Source organism: Zosterops lateralis, assembly GCF_965231275.1.
Source record: "Zosterops lateralis genome assembly, chromosome: 21".
Classification (NCBI taxonomy): domain Eukaryota; kingdom Metazoa; phylum Chordata; class Aves; order Passeriformes; family Zosteropidae; genus Zosterops; species Zosterops lateralis.
Window position 1 is genome coordinate 10053414 of NC_139781.1, and position 19718 is coordinate 10073131.

Consider the following 19718-nt stretch of genomic DNA (forward strand, 5'->3'; position numbering starts at 1 on the left):
GTAGACATTTTAGTCAGGCGCCTGTTGTATACACTGATGGGGTCCTTAAGTGTGCCACAACCAAGATGGCGGCGCGGTTCGCTGCGCCTGACCTTCTAAAGATGGCGGTGGGGAGGGGTGAAAGTGACGTAAGTCGCGGCGTCACCGAACACAGCCAGGGAGGGACGAAAATGACCGAGTGTTGCCGAACAGCCGAGAATAGCCGACGGCTGACGGAAATCGCCGAACAGCCGAACCCAGCCGAGTTTCCCCGAACGTCGCCCCCCCTCAGCCGAACCGAACGAGCCGGGGCCAGTTCCGGGGCGCTCCCGGCCGGTGTCCGCCGTCACTGCCGCTTCCTCGGCGGGCCATTCAAGGCGGTGTCGGGGCCGCTGCCGATCCCCCGGCGGGCGGGCGGGCGGGACACGCTGGCGCTGTGCCCGGAGCTGCAGCACTCGCTGTCGCCGCTGGAGCCGTGCCGGGCGCTCCCGGGGAAGGCAGCGAGGAGAAACCGGTAAATTAGAATTAATGTAGAGAGGACAGAGCAGGCACAGGTGCATCTGGGATGGATAACGAGGGGCCGGTTCCAGCCGGGGGCGGTTTAAAAGGGGAGCATCAGCTCAATTCGATATCGAGCTGTGAAGAATGAGGAATTTATCCTGAGTTCTGGCCGTGGTTCATGAAGAGACTGCAGGAGCATTTGGGTTTGGAGCATTTCCTCGGGGGACGACAAGGGACAAACTTCTATGCTAAACAGATAAGCCACTTTGGGTTTATTGGGGGAATGTTTTTTTTCTTTTCAGCTTCGTCTCACCAATCCCTCCCCGGTGCTCCCAGAAGAAAAAGGAGTTATGGAGACAAAAGGAGTTCAAATTGATTGGAGAAACTCCTCTTCTGTTGTTGTCAGTGTCTGAAGTGGAGGAATTTTCTTTTCAGCTGGAATTTTAATAAATAATGATGTTTCTATGTGGCTTTTATTCAATATTATGTACTTAGGGGATATGTAGTATTTTGCGTGACTTTTTGGAGTATTATTTATTATACATAATCAGGTTTTTGAGTGAGGATAACTTTATGGGTGGGTTTGTTTGTATTTGAGGTGGAATTAATCTAAGTAGCTCTTCTTGAGAGACTTCTGAAATGTGTTATTGGGGTTTTGTGTGTTGTGTGGAGGGATTCAGGTTGGGTAGAGCTGGGTTTTTTCTGTGTGGTGGTTTTTAATGATTTATTGTGTGGCTTTATTCTGTTTGTAGACGGTGTGATGAGACATGTGGTGTATTTATTTCGTGTTTGGTTTCATAGTTCACATGGTCAGAGTATTTTTGAACTGAGTTTGGTTTTGAATTGTTTTTGGGGGATATTGTGTTTTTCCAGGGTTTGTTTTCTAAGGTTTACAGTGGTGTAATTGGCTGTGGTGTGAGGTATAGGGGAGGTTTTTATTTATTTACTGGTGGCTTTTATCGTGGTGAGCATCTAGTGTTTGTTTTAGTGGGTTTGAGACAGTGTGATGTAGTTCATTTTTTAGTGTTTCTTAATATTTATGATGACATTATTGTTTGTGGTGTTGTAGGGGTTTGTTTATTTAGCCTGCTTGATTAGAGTGTATGTTTTATAGTTTTGGATAATTTAGGAGATATTGTTTGTAGTCAAATGGATATTTTGGTTTTGTGTGTATTTATAGGGGATCTGTTTGTTTTGATGGTTTTGAGGAATTATGGGTTTATTGAGTCAGGAATAATTGGTTTTGGTGCTGTTAATTTGAGTATATTTCTGCTGTTTTTATTTTTGTGGATTGATTTGTTTATTGTTGTGCTTCTCTGGGTTTTCCAGTCTGCAGCAGGTTTAAACAGTCTGAAGAAAAAGGGAAAAAGAAGTCTTTGCTTTAGCTGGCTAAAACTAACAAAGAGCAAAGGAGATCTGTGTGCTGCAGTCTGTCTGTGCTTGGGCTGAACACACTGGACAGGGAATGCACAGGAGTAAACACTGTTTTCTTAAAACGGGCTGTGTGCTTTTTCTTTCCTTGCTTTGCTCCCAAAATCAGTCTGGAATGTACAGAAGGCATTTCTGAAGTAGTTATTTTAAATATTTGAGGGGTTTTGGCATTTAAAATACTTATTTTGGAGGAAGTTTGTTTGAAGTTTTTGCTTACTTATAATGACATTATTTTATTTTTAATTAGGTGTTTTTATGGTTTTTTTGTAGTTAAAAGTTGAGACTTTTTTGTTATTTTATTAATAGAAAATAGGATTTGTTTTTGTATATAGTGATGGATCGGTGTATATGGTGTTGACTAAGGATTAAAAATTCTGTGGTTTTGATGCATTAGGTTAATGAATTTATATAGTTTAAAAGATGTGGGGTTTATGCTTATTTGGTTAGAGGCAGGTGTTTAAGTTGGGGGGGTTTTGGGTGTATATTTTGGAAGTTTTTTGAGGGGAATGGAGATGGGGTTATTTTTATTATATTTGGAAAATGGACTAGCAGTAATAAGAGTTGGCTTTTTTTTTGCTGCACATTTGTTTGTGTTTTCTACAATTCATATATTTGTGTCGTCAGGGCAGTAGTGTTTCTGGTGCAACTCTGAGCATCCCTTATTGTTTGTGTGTTTCAGGTGGTCACTTCTCTCACACTGAGATCCTCTCACCCAACAGCCCTGCCGGCACCAGGAAATCGCCGCCGCCGTCCTCTCGTGCCCGGAGCCCCGGCAGGACGCCGCCTCAGCGCCGGCTGCGGGCGGAGCAGGAGCGGCTCGTGCCGCCCGCAGCGCTCCCGGTCCCGATCGCGACCGCAACGCCGCCGCGCCCTCAGCCCGGGCCCCGAACCCCCCGGCCCCGATCCGGCGGCCCTGGCGGGAGCGGGGACGTGAGGGGACAGCGGGGGGGGGCGCTCGCGGAGCCGAGCTGGGATTGGCGGGGCCGGCGCTGCCTCCGCTTGTGATTGGTTGGGCTCACCTGGCCGGCGCTTCCTCAACAGGGATTGGCGGGGCCGGCGCTGCATCCGCTTGTGATTGGCTGAGCTGGCCGGCCCTGGGGCATAAATAGCAGCCTGAGGGGCCGGGGGCGTCAGTCCGGCGGCGGGACGGGGAGCGGCGTTTGGAGCTGTGCGGTCGATCGGCAGGAGCGCCGCTGCGCCGGGACGGGATGTCCGCAGCTGCCGGCCCGGGGAGCGAGGGTGAGCACGGACGCGACTCCCGCGTCCGCCTGCGCCAGTGTCTGGGGGCCGGCGGTGTCCTGGGGCAGTGGCGCCAGCCGTACCAAGGGAGGCCGGAGGCCTGGTGCGGGGCCTGGTGCGGCGCAGGAGGACCGGCTGCGGCTACCAGGGCCCGGCGAGAAGCGCTTCTGTAGTTTCTGGATTTAAAAGCAGTGTTTACAGGATCAGAAATAAAGCAGCAGTTTTTGCACTTTTTCTTATTTTATTTTGCTTTTATTAGAAGTAACTATGTTTTTCATATTTATTGCATCTTTTCATTATTTTGCTTGTTTCAATGCACTATTTTTGGCTCGTGGTTTTTTTTTTTTTTTTTTTTTTTTTTTTTTTTTTTTTTTTTTTTTTTTTTTTTTTTTCCCTAAATATCTGATGTTAATTCAGTAAAGGTTGTAGGGCTAGGGCTGAAACAGCAGTTGTGAGCCCAGTAGAGACAGAAAGCCCCAGGATATGGAATAAAGCCCTTGGCACTAGAGGCAGGCCCAAAACAGTGTGGAACAGTGGAAATGCTGGGGCTGGAGGGTTCTCCCCACGGGAGAAGGGGATGGAGCTGCAGCTCAGGGCCTGCAAGAGATGCCGGGGGGGGGTTACCAGCCCTTGCCCCGTGGTACCCAGCAGAGGCTGAGGCTATGGGGGCTCGGAGGGCTCCAGGCCCCGAGAACCAACCCGTGGACACCTTTTGGGATGAGGGAGCAGGGGCCCAGTGGCTCTTTCCAGCCCCTGGTGCTGCCTGGGGGAGCTGGAGGGCTTTCGGACAAGTGCTGGCCTGAGACCCAGGGGAAGGGGGGAGATACATGTTGGCCTTCGGGCTTCAAGTGTCCCCAAGGTTGAGAACCCAGGAGAGTGGGTGATACAACTCCTAAAGACATTGAAGTGATGACAATGACTGACTTGTGGCTTTATCAACAGCCCCGGGCTGCAGTGAGAAGCAGTAGCAGTTTTAGCTGCAGGCAGTGGGAAGCTGAGGAGCTGGAGCTGAGACAGCAGAGCTGGAGGAGACACAAAGATGGTAGGCTTTGGGGTAAAACCCCTGGGGGGCTGCTCTGGGGAATATGGAGCCGGGACGGGAACTGCGGGCTGGAGCTGAAATCACTGTAAGGGCTGGGGTAGGGACTGGAGAGCTGTTGCTGCAGTAAGGATTAGCAGGTTGAGGCTTGAATATGGGAACAGGAGCTGAGCTGAAACAACACAGAGCTAGAGCAAAAATAAAAAAATCATACTCTGAGAACCAGAAGCAGCATTTTGTGCCACTGCTGGGAAGATGTGGAGACAGAAGTGGAATAGAAGAGCTGGCAGTGAAATAAAGCTTGTGGGACTGAAGCTGAAATCACTGGGCACTGCAGTGCTGCAATTGCAGTCACTGTTCAAAGGGGATAGTGAATGTAGACCTGGGAAGCGACTGTGAAATGGGACATGTGCCCAGGGGTTGGTAATGGAATAAAGATTAATGGGATGGAGGTGGAATACCATTTCTAGAGCTAAAGCTGAAACCGCACAACTAGAGACAAAAAAAGGACCCTGTTGTCTCAACCTGCAGCAGCTACACCTGGCAGAGACAGGCAGAAAAACGCACGCAGAGCTGGAAGAACTGTGCTGGACTTGAAATAAAGCTTGCGGGTCGAGAGCTGAAATCACTGGGGCTGGGAAGGGGACTCTGCAGGGCTCCAGCTGAAATCGCTGCAGCGGTGGCATAGAGACTGCCAAGGCCATAGAAACTCCAGGGCTGACATAGAGCCTGTATCATTGCTGTGCTGAAATCATTGTAGGCCTGTGATATTGATGTTGGGGCTGGGTCTTGAGGCTGAAATTGGGAGGAGAGGGGTGTACAGATGAAAAGGGATTGCTCTAAGATGGCTCCTTAGAAGCTGGCGCTGCTGGGATATTGCCTGGCTCTGGGTGTGGCACTAAAGGGCTGGGGCTGAAATCACAGTGGGGCTGGGATATTGACTGCAGGGTGAGCATAGACACTGTAGGGCTCAGAGCTGAATTGTTACCGGGCTGGTGCCAAGATGAAGATCCTGCCTATTTAAAGCAGGACAAGATTCAGGCTGTGGAGGTGGAGAAACACACACGTAGGGCTGGATGAAGAAGAACCCAGCTGACCGTGAAATAAAGCTTGTGGGTTAAGAGCTATAACCACTGGGGCTGGGAAGGGCTTTCTAGAACTCCACTTGAAATCACCAGAGGGTGGGATAGACATTGTTAATGGCATAGGAACTATAGGACGGGTGTAAAGACTGTAGGATTTGTGTGCTGAAATCTCTGTAGGCCTGTGATATTGATGTTTGCACTGCCTATTGTGACTGAAAATGGAACAGGATCACTAGACCTGAAAAGGGGAATGGAAGATTGCACCAGAAATCCCAGGCTTGCACAGATATTGTCTGGGCCTGTGATAGCCACTGTAGGGCTGCTGCTGAAATCACTGTGGGGCTGCAATTGTGAGTGGTAATGGAAAGAAACCGCAGAGCTGAGAAAGGAACTGAGAGGTGCATGGTGAAATGATGAAAGGGCTGGCATAGTGACTGTGGGGCAGGGATGGGGACTCTAGGGCTGCAGCTGAAAAGGACGGTGCGGCTGGGATATTGACTCTGGAGTGGACTTAGTGATGATATTCAAATCAGCTGAATTGTTGCAGAGCTGGAGCCGAGACAAAGATCTCTAGCAGTGTGCTTTTTGCATGGTGGAGCTGCTACCTAGAGCCCCATAAACATCTCCTGTGGAAAAGCCACTCGCGGAGGATTCGAGCTAAGCAGTCAGACTCACATCACACATGCCGTGGCTAGGCTCAGCAAAGAGAGGCAAGAAGGGACTGTTGTTATGATAAATTCCAGCAAGGTTTGTTCCAGCACACCAGAGGGTTCAGGGGGACAGAAAGACCTGGCCATGTGCTGTGCACGGGCCTAAATAGGGATCAGGAACCAATGGTCTAAGGGCACGGGGGTGGTCCAAAGAGCAGGGCAGGGGTCAGTGATCTAGAGAGGGGATGGGGGTTCCGGGGACTCCACGAGAGAGTAGAAGAGTTGTTGCTCTGTGGGCAAACAGGCCTCACATGATAAATTCTTGGCTCTCTCATGCACCCTCATTACCCTTCCTGCAAAGGCTATGTGTGAGCTCTGATGGCACTCAGGGGCTTAACCCCTACAGAGCTGCTGCTGCTGCTGCAACCCCTGCACTGACCTACATGCCCATAAATCTTACCGCAGGTGATGGGAGGGAGAGCTCACCTGTGCTTCTGCCACCAAAATACCCAAGCAGAGGCTGTGGCCACAAGAAGCAGCACCGCAATGGTGATGCTGATGGTAGGGGATGTGCTGTGCTTTGCTGGGACAGGGAGGGAAGAGGGCGACTGTGTGAGAGTGACAGCGCCCATCAGGTGCTGCCCCTCACAGGGCCAGTGGCTGTCATCTGCAGCCTGCACCCCATGTCTGAATGGAACCTACCCCACGGGATGAGAAGGCTGCGGGCGCCCAGGCTCTGGTGGCTCACACGGCTGACACAGCTGTGCCCAGCACGGGGGGCCACGGCCAGGACACTGCAGAGCTGGTGGGTGAGGTCAGCCTTGGGCAGGATGGGGCTGCTGTTAAACGCCGGGCCCGGAGGCACCTCTTGGCCGTCCCGCAGCCAGGCCACGCTGATGGGATTGGGGTGGAAGCCGCTCTAGCCTGGGGCTGTGCGCAAAGACCGTGGCCACAGGCAGCTCTGGGGAATGAGAGCAATAGCGTGGGGCAAGTTCTGTGGGCAGGGCTGGGCCCCAGCGTGGGGGTAGCTCTTGCAGGGTCACGGTGGGCTCACCTTGTCTCTCCAAAATTGCCATCCCATACCTCTTCAGCCTGAGGAAGTTGCTCTGCATATCCACATGGAGACAAAGTGCTCCATGAGCACTCTGACCTCTGCTTCTTGAGGCTCTTGCTGATCAGCTCTGCCACCTGTGATGGCTGCCATGACCCCCAGTGCTGTCTATCTACCTCAAAATCAGCGAGGTCTCTGCCACCCCAACTGACATTCAGGAAGCCCTGCCTTGTCGTATTGGGCTGCAGCACAGAACCTGCACAGAACTGCACCAGCAATGGCTCTGTCAAGGGAAAAGCCAGTGGAGAGGTCCCCTGAGTGTGTGGGACATGGATGGCATGAACTGGGGTCTGGCTGATGGCACATACAGGGATGGAGTGGAAAGCAGGGTGCAATGGCCAGCAGGGGGTCACGCCATGCTTCAGGAGACCCCAGACACCCTGCAAGCCTACAGAAGCCTCTTAAGAATAGAGTAGATACTGGTGTGCGGTGCTTCTTTAAAAAGAATTCTGTCCTCCAAAAGATTTGCCCCCAGTTTTCTCTTTCGTGATTCTGGCTGTGTCAATCCTGCAGTTCCAGGAAATTTGGTGGCAGCTTTCTGACACGCAGAGGGGTTCCTTGTGCCACATGGCAGGAGCTCTGAGGGGCATTTTTGGTCTGCTGCCCTGCCCAACCCTGCTAGTCATATGCCCCAGCAGCTGCAGGGTTTCAGGAGCTCTTGCACCCGATGAGACATCAGATGCCATCCTGCTGAGGAGGAGGGCTCTGGCAGGGCTCCTTCCTCTACTCACACTGCTCTTCTGTCTGCTGAACTGTGGCGTGCACAAATTGGATGATATTGCACAAACCGATTTTGTACTGGGACGTGATCTTTTCCCCATCACCTTCAGCTGCAGCCTGGCTGGCCCGGGGCCAGTGGAAGCAGATGCTCCAGTGGGCAGGATGCACTGGTAAGATGCATATGTCCCCTACGAGTGCCACGCATGACACCTCAGCAGACCCGATGTTGGCAAAGAGGCCACTCAGGAGCTACTGGATAACCTGCAACTCTGCTAGGAGGGAGGATGGAGACAGGAAAGGGTGCAGGAAGGAGATGACTGGAGGTGCTAAAGGGGAAATGGCAAATGGAGGTGCTGGCAGGGGAACATGGGATTCAGATCAGATAGTAAGAAATTAATTTTCTGTGTGAGGGATAGATAAACACTGCCATATGTTACCCAAACGTATGGTGGAGCCCCATCCCTGGAAACGTTCAAGGCCAGGTTTTTTGGAGCTCTCAGCAGGGAAGGTGTCCCTGCCCATGGCAGAGGGCTTGGACTGAATGGCCTTTAAAGGTCCTTTTCACCCCAAAATCATTCTGTGCTTCTATGATTCTATGCTCTTCACCCTCCTCAGAGTTGCTTTCTTGTTTGACTTCACGCTCTTTTTGATTCTCTGTTTTACTTTCAACAATGGTTGTCTGCTGCAGATTTTAGCCATTTTATCCCCTCCCTCCCAGCTAGAGCTGCTGTCTGACTGCGAGAACAGCACCCTTGCTGCTTATTTGGGGTGATGGTTCCCCCCAGGAGAAGCACCTGTGCCAGGACCTGTGTCTGCCAAAGACCTGGACATGGTACGCAGGATAGAGGATGCTTGATAGGAAAGAGCATTTTTGTCCAGGCTTGGGGCTCCCTGATAGGGCCAGAACACCAGCCCAGCCCAGAGATCAATCCTGCCTTTCTGTGGCTGATGCTGCCTGCCCTGGAAGCATAAAGTCTCACGGGCTTGTGGTAAAAATCTCTGTGTGACAGCAGTGCCTGAAACACCGTTTAGCAGATGCAGCTCCCTAATAAATTAGGGGCTGCTCTAAGGGGCCCTCAGCACCCTGTGGATCTCAGATTTGCCTGGCACCCATGGGCTCCCTGCAGGGGGAGGACATCTTGCAGGCAAACTCAAGCCTCAAGGCCTCTTTTGGCACCACTCTTGTTTCTTCTACCCGTGTGCCCAAGGCTCTGTGTTGGAGCTGGTGGGACAGAAATCCTGAGCTGGAGGCAGGAAGAGAGAGGGTGGGCAGGGACAAAGCATGCTTGGCTGGTGCATGGTGGGAGGTCACCCTCTGATGCTGGGAATTATCTGCTCCCCCATACGGCCCAGTGGCCTGGCCGTGCCTCCCCTGAGTGAACTTGTGGGGTCCTGTGACAGGGCGGGGGATGAGAACGGTTGAGGTGAGCCAGGGCTCCCACTTACCCTCTGGGTCTGCCCACATCCCAGGGAGGAGGATCGGGAGAAAGAGGAGGAGGAGGAGGAGATGGGGCTGCACGGTGCACGCGGCAAGGCTGAAGCAGCAGCAGCAGCAGCAGCGACTGCGGGATCTCAAGCTTCAGGCCAGCGCAGCAGTCACTGCGGCGGCTCTCCACCAATTGGAGAATCGGTGTATGAGGGAGGGGCCCAGAGCTCCCAAGCTGAAGGCTGGAGATGTGTGGGAGGGACAAAAGCGCCTCGCTCCTCACGGCCGGCCGCCGCCCGTCCCCGGTGCCCCCGGCTGAGGCGGAGAGCCCGGGCCCGCTGGAGCCCGGCCGGGCGGCGCCGCGGACACCGGCCCGTCGTGCGGCCCGCCGGAGGCGAGATGCCGCCGCCCTCCCGGGGTCGCGCCCGCCCGAGAGGCCTCCGGACGGCTCCGGCGCCCGCCGGCCCCGCTCCGCTCCGCGCCCGCCGCTCCCGCCGCACACACCGAGCCCTCGCCTGCGGCCGGGGCTGCGGAGCGAGCGGAGCCGAGCGCCGCTTGGCCGAGCGCGGCCGAACCGCGCCGGGTGGAGCCGAACCGAGGCGAGCCCGGCCCGAGCCCGCCGAGCCCGGCTGCAGGTAGGGAGGGGACCGTGGGCCGGGGCGCGCAGCCCCTCTCCTCTGAGGGGGAGCGGGGCAGGAAGGGCCGGGGGGGCTGCCGGGCTCGGCCGGGGCCGGGCCGCTGAGGTCTTTCCTTTTCCCGCAGCGTTCGTATCCAGGGACGGACGGAGCCTCCCTCGCCACCCACTCGGTGAGGTGAAGTCCAGTTCCTAGAAGCAGCTGCATGATGGTGCCCCTCAGCATCGGTAAAGACACGAGGCAGAGAATAATTCAGCAGCTGCGGAACCATTTTGGATTGATTTTCACTCTCTTTTTCTTTAAATGAAAAGCAGAATGAGCTTTGGGAGTCAGGAAGTAAATTGATGCATTGATTTCATGCACAAGAGGGAAATTGGTGAATACGGGGAAATGATGTTGAAGCAATCAGATAACACAGTGGAAAACAGCTTCACCAACAGCTCTGACCTTCACTGGTGATTCTGAGCCAGCTTTCTGGGGGCATCTCAGCAGGAAGGGCTGAATCCTGTTTGAGCAAATAGGAATCCTACTGCCCTCCTGCCAGATAAAGTGATCTCAAAGGCTGGAATTCAAATTTTTTTTTTTTTAAGTGTCTTAGCAATTACAGTATCTCCAAGTCCTGGCTGCTTCTGAGGAGAATCTGCCAAGGCAGGGAAAGGTACTTGGGAATTCTGAATATTTATTTGTGCATGCTCCGAAAAATGTATTAAGTCAACTCGAGTGTAATACTTGAAAACCTGTGAATATTGCCAATGTGATAATTTAATGGTGTGGTTGTATTTTTATTTTAAAGAAAATGTTGTTTTTCTGTAATTTTTAGGGGATTATTATGAATTTTCTCTAGGCAGGTAGTACCACCTTGCTGTGCCTTGGTAAGAAACCCCTGGGTCCTTCAGCCAGTTCTGCTTTCATGGGCCTACTGTGTTAGAAAAACAATTTGTTTCTTTTCAATATTTGTCAGACCACCCACCCAAAACTTTTGCTTCCTTCTCCTGCTGTTATATATCTAGGTGTGACTTGTTTGAATCTCTTACAAACAACTTTTCTGGTTTAGCTTTCCTTTCTGCAGGATTTCTGTGGAGGAGAAAAGCCTCAGATGGGGAATGCTTGAAGATCTACCAGAAACATTTCAACACTGGGCAGAAGTTCTCAGAGAGAAGCTACTGTCGTCAAAGGCAGGCAGATGATTGCTGTAACTTCTGTCCGAGAGGTAAATTCATTCGGGTAAGGCTTTTCATTTCTTGTGTAGGTAATTTTTCAGTACGTAGCTGAAAAGACCAAGAAGTGTGCTGTTGTCTTAATCCATATCATAATCCATCAACAAAATACTAAAATATCTGCATCAGACAGGAGACAACTGCTTGGAAGAAGTTCGAAGTGAAACCGGACCTTTGCAAATATTTGTTCTTGTCCAATATACACTCCAGAAAGTGGATACATTCAAATCTTATTTTAGCGACAGGAGGGTCTTGTAATTTGCTGTATTCACAGGAGACATCAAAGCAATTACCAAATAGATTTTCTATACCTTTTGGTATTTGATAAAGGTCTGCGTTATATATGCAAGAATATAATTTTTAATGCCATTATGTATCACAATTCTTTTATTTTGAGGTGTAATTGATTAAAATTGTGATTTCTCAGGGGTTTTACAGTCAGGAGCTGTAATTTAACCAAAAGTGTGGTAAATTACAGATAGACCCCAAACTGCACGTTATCGGCTTATGATTAGTTTCCTTTGAATAGCAGATTATGAGACATATTGGTTTGTTATATATTGCCATTCAAAATATCCTAAATAACATAGGAATGTGATTACGGCCCCTCCATGCTTGTGCAACTGTGGACATCATCAGACCTAAAATAAACGCAAAATTTCTGCTTCTATTCATTTATGTATTAAAAGCTGTGAAGTACTTGTGTCCCCTCTGGAATAAATCCCTGTGTCTCCTCGGAGCTGCTGCTTTGCAGTAGAGCTTGGACACATTTTGTTTCTTAATAACTAGAGATCCACCAGTGAATGATTCCCATAGGTTCTCCTATTTTGTAGGAGCTGCACGGCGAGGTCAGCATTCTGAGGGAGGCAAAGCAGCTAAAGGCAAGGAACGTGGAGCATCCGGGGGCTTCTCCCACCCGAGTTTCTCCTGGAGCGTGCTGCGTGTCACGCAGGATGTTTAACCCGGCTTTGGGGCGTTCTCCTGCGGTCCCGGCTCTAACTGCTGCCCCTGAGCCGAGGCCTTGCTGTGTCCCAGCACTAAACCCAGCAGGTGGGTCCTGCTTTTCCAGCCCTTTAATTCCACGGGCAATCCCAGATTCCCGGAGCTCCCCTGGGCCCAGCCTGGACTCGCTCCCTGGGAGCTGCACTTCAGTCTGCCTGAACCAAGGACCTCCTGTTTGAAACTTTATTCCTGCTGTTTTTCCTCTTGCAGGTAGTTGGCAAAAAAGGAGAGAGCCAGTAGGAAGTGAAGCCACAGGAAGGCCTTATCCCAGTGCAGGGTTCCCACTTTTCTCTCTGACTCCTGGAGAAATGCCTGAGCATGACCAGAGACTGTCCATTTGATTTCCAGCCCTTTCCAATAAATCGTTGCTTTCAGCTGGTTTGTGTTCCTGGTGTCATCCTCCTCCTCCTCCTCCTCCATGCATTTGTCAATGGAATTGCTGTCTTTTGCTGAGTTGCATTTTGTTTTTCCAGAAATTGTGGCTCTTTTGTTCCGCTGAAACTTCGCAACTCTGCTGAGAGTTTCAGCTGTCAAATCCAAGTAAAATTTGAGTTCCTTTGGATTGTTACTCCCATAAATGAGAGATCCTTTTTCGAATAGGAGTAAACAGGCATGTTTAACTCCCTCTTCCCTTGAAAATCAGAGCAGAGGAAGCAGATTTGAAATCCTCATTCCATGGGCTTCCACCGACTTCCTGACCGTTCCAAAAGTTTTCAGCGTTAGAAATTTCCGGGCTTGTTTTGCAGGCAAGCTGGGAGTTAGATATTATTCCTTCCTTTTATTTGATGTTTAGCCTCTCTCTGATTTTAGTAAGGCAGCTTTTTTTTTTTCCTATTTTCCATCCAAGTTGGAATTTTGCTACTTCTTAGGGGACATTTCCAAGGAAATTTACCCAATTAATGTTGGTAAATCCGGAATTGTTCAGCGCCGTATCCGCAGAATTCTGGGAATTCCCAGGAAAACTCGTTAAGTGTTTAATTGCCGTGATTCGTCTCTTTGTGAAGTTCAATTTGGTGCGTTTTTTATTATATAAGTTCCATTAAAACTTAAATCCCGGCCTAGTTGCTGTTCCTTGGACACAAGGGGGTGGTTCTTTCCTGCCTTGGCACATGTGGATGTTCATCCAAAGTGAACTTCCCGATAAAACAGAATTTGTTTCCAAGCAAAACTGGGATTTGTCTAGAAAACCTTATTTTCTGGGAGGCACTGGGTTTGTTTTCCCTATCCCTGCATAATCCAGGATGCTCCCAGAGCTGTGGTAGTCAGTGGCATAAAGGGGAAAGCTGTGTTTATTTAGTTTCATATTTTATTTTAATTATTATTTTCCTTTTTACTTTTTGATTTTTGTATTTTTTATGTTAAATATTGTATTGTGGTTAATGTTTTCGTGGGGGTTTTTTTTGTTTTGTATTTTTAAAATGATTTGGGTTTATTTCTTTTATATTTTTGTTCTGTTATTTACTTTTTAGTTTTTATTTTTCTTTATTACTATTTAAAATCCTAATTACTCTTAATTTTTTCATTTTTCAATTTATGGATATTTTAGATTTTACTTTCATGATATTTTTTATTTTAAACAATTTATTATATTCTTAATTTATTTTAAATTTTATTTCTTTTTTACTCTTTTGAGGTTTTTTTTTCAACTTTTATTTGTTTTATATTAATTTTTTTTTCATGTTTTCTTTATTCCGTTTTTTTTTATCCTACTCTTTTTTTCCCCTGAGCACGTGGAAAGTTGGCTGTGGGCAAGGAAGGAGTTGAGAAATGACCTCCCTCTCCGCTGGACGTCTGGATATAATCAAGAGCGCAGTTAGCAAAACTCCTCTGTATTTTCTGCTGAATTAAAAAACCTGAACGGAGAAGGCTGTGAACACCGTGGTGCCTTTCTTTTCCTTTCAAACCCTAAACAGGTCTCCTTCTCCCCGTGCACAGTATTGCCAGCAGTGAGTCACTGCCGAGGTGTATTTCAGAGGCAGCGATAAAACTGTGCGGACATTTTATTTTGTAACTCTCCGAACCCCCTTGTTTATTAGCCAAGAAATCCAAAATTCAGAAAAAAAAAAAAAACAAACCACAAACAAACCCCCCCACAAACAACCCCCCCCCTCCCCCAAAGCACGCAGAAAGAGAAAATGTGCCCATAATATTTTAATAAAGATTAAATATTTACCCCTTAGAAAACCAGGGTCATTCAATTCTAATTAACTGTGGTTCTGATCTGTTAGGTTAATGAATACATATGTTTAAAATATCAAAAAGAAAACACACACACACAAAAAATATATATATATAAGCAAGAAAAGGAGAACTATAAAATATGAAAAGTAATATCAATAAATCCACTCTATATTTTTACATGTTCCCTATATTATAATATGTAAAATATACCTACTATAATGTACATATCATAGATAAATTGTAATGATTAATAGAAATATCAAAATAAGAAATAGAAGAAATATTGAAGTGTAGCCTAAAATGAAGGCTTTTTTGGTTTTGGCTTGGTTGATGGCGGGGTTCTCGTAGTTGTTGTGGTTGGGGGTCTTTTGGGGCCTTTATTTTCGGGGATGTTAGGAAGGGGAATTTTGGCCACGTTCTTTTCTGTCTCCGCTCCCTACGGCGGCGCTGCCACCGTGTGGACACAGAGCGGTACTGCAGCTCTCCCCACCCGAGGCGTGTAGCAGCCCCGGGCTGTGATCTGTGAGGCAATGCTGCCATCCTGTGGATAAAAAGCGATACTGCAACGCTCCGCCGTGCCCGTCCCCGCGGGCCCGCAGCAGCCCCGAGCTGTGAGCTCACGGGCAGTGCTGCCGCCCGAGCGCCGAACGTTCACGGCCAAAAAGGTGGGAAAAAATGCGAGGACCCCGGGCGCGTGGCAGCCGGCTCCCTGCGCGCGACCTGGACCACGGAGACGCCCGGGAGCGATTTTTCCGCGGCGTACGCAGGTGCGCGGACACGGGATGGGGGCTGAGCGGCGCCAGGGCAGTGTTCGGGCAGGCGATGTGGTCAGGGGCCTGTGCGAGCAGCCGAGGGGGACATTTGGGGGGGTGCCACAACCAAGATGGCAGCGCGGCTCGGGGCGCTTGACCTTCTAAAGATGGCGGCGAAAAGGGCGGGAAAATGAGAGGACCCTATGTGTGTCTAGTTGACTGCCTGCACAAAACCCCGACCACGGCGCCGCCCGGGGGAAATTTTCTGTGCTTTCTCCAGATGTAGGGACACGGGCTGTGGATTCAGCCGCGCAGCAGCCGGGTTAAGGTTAGTGGATTTAGTCAGGCGTCTATGTTAAACACCGACGGGGGCCTTAAGCGTGCCACAACCAAGATGGCGTCTCGACCAGAATTGGCTTCAGCCACAACTAAGATGGCGGCAGGGAGGGGCGAAAATGACGTAATGCTTCTCGCAACCGAAAAGAGCCCGGGGGGGGTGACGAGAACGACCGAGTGTTGCCGAACAGCCGAGAAGAGCCGACGGCTGAGGGAAAGCGCCGAGTTTCCCCGAAGAGCCGAAGCCAGCCGAGTTGCCCCGAACGTCGCTCCCCAGGACCCTGATTTTGGAATGCTTTATGGAATTAGCCGAGCAGCTTTTACTTCTGAGGTTTCCATAGAGAGGAAATGAGCTGTTCCATAGATTTATTTTTCGCAATGCGTTTTGAAATTATACCAGAATCTCCGCTCTCCCGTCAGACCCCGTGTCCCCGAGTTTTGAGGTTTCTCGTAAAGATTTTTCTGCCTATGCTGGAAACAGATTCCCCGGCACCACGGGGAGCGGCAGGATTTGGGGGGTCCCGGGGCCGGCACGGGGGTTCCCCGCGGCCCGGCCCGGCCCTGCCGGCACCAGGAAATCGCCGTCGCCGTCCTCTCGTGCCCGGAGCCCCGGCAGGACGCCGGCGCAGCGCCGGCTGCGGGCGGAGCAGGAGCGGCTCCTGCCGCCCGCAGCGCTCCCGGTCCCGATCGCGACCGCCCTGGCGGGAGCGGGGACATGAGGGGACAGCGGGGGGGGGGCTCGCGGAGCCGAGCTGGGATTGGCGGGGCCGGCGCTGCCTCCGCTTGTGATTGGTTGGGCTCACCTGGCCGGCGCTTCCTCAACAGGGATTGGCGGGGCCGGCGCTGCATCCGCTTGTGATTGGCTGAGCTGGCCGGCCCTGGGGCATAAATAGCGCCCTGAGGGGACGGGGAGCGGCGTTTGGAGCTGCGCGGTCGGTCGATCGGCAGGAGCGCCGCTGCGCCGGGACAGGATGTCCGCAGCTGCCGGCCCGGGGAGCGAGGGTGAGCACGGACGCGACTCCCGCGTCCGCCTGCGCCAGTGTCTGGGGGCCGGCGGTGTCCTGGGGCAGTGGCGCCAGCCGTACCAAGGGAGGCCGGAGGCCTGGTGCGGCGCAGGAGGACCGGCTGTAGCTAGCAGGGGCCCGGCGAGAAGCGCTTCTGTAGTTTCTGGATTTAAAGCAGCGTTTAAAGGATCAGAAATAAAACCGCGTTTTTTGCATTTTTTGTTATTTTTTGCTTTTATTAGAAGTAACTATGTTTTTCATATTTATTGCATCTTTTCACTATTTTGCTTGTTTCAATGCACTATTTTTGGTTCAATTTTTTTTTCCCTGTTTTTTTCCCCATGGCAGTAAAATTCTCTAAAGCACTAAACTGGCTGCATAATGGCATTTTATCGGACAAAGTAATGCTGCTTCTCCCAGCCAGCACTGCACCGTTCTTGGTGCAATTTTTCACTGTTTCCTGTAGCCCCAGAATCCGTGGCTGTCCCTCAGGGTTCTGAAGGAGTGCTGTATTTGGATTTTTCGTTTCAGGATCTAAACTGTGGCATCTGGGCTGTATTCTAGGAACCCTGGAAAAGCAAGTTCTTATTCGTGAGGACCCATTAACTCTTGACAGTCGAGCTGTCTTGCAAGAGGTGCTGCAAAGGGTGAGATATCTTTTTTTTGTAATCATCTCTGTGAAACCTTAATATGCTTAAACAGTTTCTGCGGAACAGATGATTTCACCCAGAGCATTGCAGAGCATTGTAACACATACTGGACTGCTTCATGTAATCGGTATCTTTATTTTTCCCAATGCGTTTTGAAATGATACCAGGATCTCTCCTCTCCCCTCGGACCCGGCTCGGCTGAGCTGTGAGGGGCGGGGCCGGCCCAGGGAGAAGGGCGGGGCCGCGGGCGATGGTCCCGCCCCCATCTCGGGCAGGGCGGGCGCTGGGCGGGCTCGGGGCGGGGGCGGGGCCGGGCAGTGCCGGGGTTCTCGGTGTTTGGGTTTTGTCTGGGCTTGTCAGCCAAGTCATAAACAAGCCAACTCGGCTCCTGAACTCTCCAATGAATGTTTAAAATGCTTCCACAGAAGGACAAGTTAAGAGTGATTCCAAAGGAATGTTTGTAAATGAAGGGTAACGATTTCTGGGGAATTTCCTTGGGAATTATGAACCTCATGCATACGGACTTTCGGGGGTGGAATCCCCATTCCAGCCTCGGGCACCTGCAGGAGAAGAGGGGTCCTTATCCACAGCAAGGGAAGCCCGGTGCCCCATCGTGTCAGGTGCAGACAATGAACCGTCCCGGGAATGAACAGCAAGTCCCCTCTGCGCTCACCCTCGGGCTGGCAGCAGCTGCAGGTGAGAGATGGCACAGGATGGGGAGGGGAGAGAGCAGCCCCAGGTGTGAGCTGGGAACAGTGAGGGGGGACAGAGCAGGCACAGGTGGGGCTGTGATGGATAACGATGGGGCGGTTCCAGCCGGGGGCTGTTTAAAAGGGGAGCCTCAGCTCAGTTGAGTATCGAGCTGTGAGGAGTGAGGAGTTTATCCTGAGGTTCTGGGTGTGATTCATGGGGAGACTACAAGAGCATTTGGATTTAGAGCATTTCCTCGGGAAGCGCCGAGGGACAAACCTTTGTGCCAAACAGGTAAATAACCCAGTGCGGGTTTATTGGGGGGACTTTTTTCCTTTTCAGCTTCGTCTCACCAATCCCTCCCCGGTGCTCCCAGAAGAAAAAGGAGTTATGGAGACAAAAGGAGTTCAAATTGATGGAAGAAACTCCTTTTTTCTGTTGTTATCCGTGTTTAAAGTGGCGAGATTTTCTTTTCAGCTGAAATTTTAATTAATAGTGGCCCTTCTATGTGGCTTCTTTTTAATATGAGGTTCTTAGGTGGTGTGTCGTGTTTTGTCTGTCTTTTTTGGTATTATTTATTGTGTGTAATTTGGGTTTTGAGTGAAGGTAACCTCATGTGTGAGTTTGTTTGTATTTGAGGTAGAACTAATTTAAGTAGCTTTTTTAAAGAGACTTCTGAAATGTGTTATTGGGGTTTTGTGTGTTGTATGGAGGGATTCAGGTTGGGTAGGGCTGTTTTTTTTTCTGTTTGGTGGTTTCTAATGATTTATTGTGTAGCTTTATTCTCTTTGTAGGTGGTGTGATGACGGATATGTGGTGTATTTATTTCATGTTCGGTTTCATAGCTCACATGATCAGAGTATTTTTGAACTGAGTTTTGTTACTGAGTTGTTTTTGGGGGATATTGTGTTTTTCAAGAGTTTGTTTTCTAAGGTTTACAGTGGTGTAATTGGCTGTGGTGTGAGGTATAGGGGAGGTTTTTATTTATTTAGCGGTGGCTTTAATCATGGCAATGGTGTTGTGTTTGTTTTAGTGGGTTTGAGTCAGTGTGATGTAGTTCATTTTTTAGGGTTTCTTAATATTTATAATTAGATTATTGTTTTATGGGATTTGTTTATTTAGCATGCTTGACTACAGTGTATGTTTTATAATTTTGGATAATTTAGGGGATATTGTTTGTAGCCAAATGGATCTTTTGGTTTTGTGTGTATTTATAGGTGATCTGTTTGTTTTGGTGGTTCTGAGGTATTATGGGTTCATTGAGTTAGGAATAATTGGTTTTGGTACTGTTAATTGAAGTATATTTGTGCTGTTTTTATTCTTGTGGATTGATTTGTTTGTTGTTGTGGTTTAGGGTAAACCTGAGAGGAAACTTTTGAATAGGGTTTTTTTTAGAGAGTAAACCAAAATGGTCTCTCTTTTAGATTGGTTTGTGAAAGAATTTCTTTAGGAAGAAATGGAAAAAACTATTTATTTAACAAACAAAGTGGTCATAAGCATAAAGAATAAATAACAAAAAATAATAAAACACTTTGTTTTTCTGAAAGGAGATGGTAAATTCAGCAAGTCCTTGCTGTGGGCTGTAGCTCAGCTCCTTTGGTCTCTTATCCGCTGTTCTGGTGTTGATAAAATGCTGAGGTCCAGGCCCCGTGGCTGCAGGTGCAGCTCTCGGTGCTTCTCTGGGTTTTTCAGTCTGCAGCAGGTTTAATGAACTCAAAGAAAAAGGGGAAATAATCAGTGCAGGGAACTTCTCTGCCCTAAAACTAACTAAGAGCGAAGGAGATCTGTGTGCTGCAGTCTGTCTGTGCTTGGGCTGAATACAGTGGACAGGGAATGCACAGGAGTGACCACTGTTTTCTTAAAACAGGCTGCGTGCTTTTTATTTCCTTGCTTTGCTCTCAAAATCAGTCTGAAAGGTACTGAAGGCGTTTTTGAAGTAGTTCTTTTGAATTTTTGAGGGGTTTTGGTGTTTAAATTATTTATTTTGGAGGAAGTTTGTTTGAAGTTTTTGCTTAGTTATAATGAAATTATTTTATTTTTAATTAGAAGTTTTATTGCAGTTAAAGGTAG

At 49.5% G+C, this 19718-nt stretch overlaps 1 long non-coding RNA gene across 1 annotated transcript; it reads left to right on the forward strand.

Moving 5' to 3' along the window:
• Nucleotides 1-403: 403 nt before the first annotated feature.
• LOC310917847 lies at nucleotides 404-943 on the forward strand. The gene is made up of 2 exons (XR_014591501.1): nucleotides 404-493; nucleotides 783-943. It is a non-coding gene; the product is annotated as an uncharacterized lncRNA (long non-coding RNA).
• The last annotated feature ends 18775 nt before the right edge of the window (nucleotides 944-19718 follow it).